Source organism: Triticum aestivum, chromosome 2B (assembly GCF_018294505.1).
Source record: "Triticum aestivum cultivar Chinese Spring chromosome 2B, IWGSC CS RefSeq v2.1, whole genome shotgun sequence".
Lineage (NCBI taxonomy): Eukaryota > Viridiplantae > Streptophyta > Magnoliopsida > Poales > Poaceae > Triticum > Triticum aestivum.
In genome coordinates this window covers 101,312,929-101,314,773 of record NC_057798.1, presented here as the reverse complement: position 1 = coordinate 101,314,773, position 1,845 = coordinate 101,312,929, and positions in this window count along the sequence as shown.

The window sequence follows — 1,845 nt, the reverse complement described above, 5'->3', positions numbered from 1 at the left end:
CCGCTGGGGGTCGCGCCGCCCGTACCTAGGGTTCATCCGCCGGCCGTGTTGGCCGGCTGCCCTAGAGAGTATTTTTCCCGATCCTTTGATCCGGGTTTTTCTCTCTTTCGTCGGTCGCTTTGATCGGCGTCTACATTTTGGTTTTCCGATCTTTTCTTGATCGGTTTGTGTCGCCCACCGCCGCCGTCGACACCTCGCGCCTCTACTCCGACATTGGCGCAACCGGCCGGCTACTTCACCGACCCGCCGGCCTCGCGTGACAGGCAGCCCTCAAGGCCGTCGTCCGCGCGCCGGCCCGCCCGTCGATCTACGCCGGTCGTCACCGCCCTACTCCGACCGGGACTCCTGCATCACCCCGACCCGACGGCCTCGCGCCATGCGCAGCCAATCATAGCCGCCCTGCCGCCCGCCGCCGCCGGTTTCATCTCGGACTCCGTCGCCACCACGCATCCACCGAGCGGCGTCCCCGACCTCTTTGACGTGAGATCCACGCTGCTCCATTTCATCCAGGTTCACCCGGCATCATGGAGCTTGACGAGGTTTCTGGCCAGTTCGCCACATAACTTACAGTCCAGGTCGTTGACACATTCGGGTTCTATGTCACAGAAACAAAATTTAGAGTTAATTTAGCTGGCTCAAAATATTTCGGCTCAGTAATTTCCTGTACTATTTTTTTGTGAATTCTACAATTTGTAGCTTTGAGATCAACTGACATTCGTTTTAGTCAACTTACATTCCTGGTTGTTTTCAAACTTATGTTATATTCGTAAGTTCAGGCTTGCACTTGGCTTTATTAGAATTCGAATATGCAGAACATGTGTTGGAGAAGTGTCTGTTTTGGAGATTCACTGCTTTAACCATTTGTTTTATGAAATAATATCCAGTCAGTTTAAAATTATGATCGTGTAGATTGCATTTTGTTAAACTAAAGTTTGATCATGGAAAGGTCCAGCTTAAAATTATTTATTTGTATCAACAAACTTTTCAGTGATCATAATTTAATAGCATATGTTAAACCTGAATTATTACTAACTTAGCATTACTTGTTTGACCAAAATGTTGGGGCCGGCACCTTCGCGACGAGGCGCGATCCCGATCTAGTGTCTATTAAGTCATGTTCCTGCATAACTCTTTTAACTCTTTGGTGAAGCATCCACTACTAAGGAAAAGCGACGCTAGGGGTGTGTTAGTAGTAGCGTGGGTGCGACCCGCGCTACTACTATTAATTTCAAAAACAAAAAAAATCTCAAAAACAAAAGCGACGAGGCGCTACTATTACGTCATGGTCGCATCCGCGCTACTACTATTAATTTCAAAAACAAAAAAATCTTCAATCCAGCGACGCTAGGGGTCGTCGGAGCTGCGGAAGGGCAGATGTAGACAAGATCCAGCGTCGGCTGCTGCAGAGGGTCTGGATCCATGGTTGAGCAAGGCGACGGCGTGGGGATCCTCTTCGCAGCCAAGGCAGCAAGCTCCTGGTCATCCATGGCGATGACCTGCACGGGCAAGGACATGGGAGGGTGAGTGAAACCAGAGGGCGGATGGAAAAAGAGAAAGAAGGGAGAGATGAAGGAGACGGAGGGAGCACCGGGGCTAGTCGTTGGTGGTGAGGTGCTCCGTTGTGGTGGCGGGAGGCGAGGGGAAGACCGGCGAGCTCCTGGATGCGAGTGGCGCGAGGCGACGGCATCGTTGGGCGCCATGGAGAAGGAGAGGTGCATGGGCAGGAGTGCCATGGGAGAGCCTATGGAGAGAGAGAGAGAGAGAGAGAGAGAGAGAGAGAGCGAGAGAGAGAGAGAGGAGGGACGGGGAAATGAGTGATTTGGATGAGGAGATGGGGATTTCAGG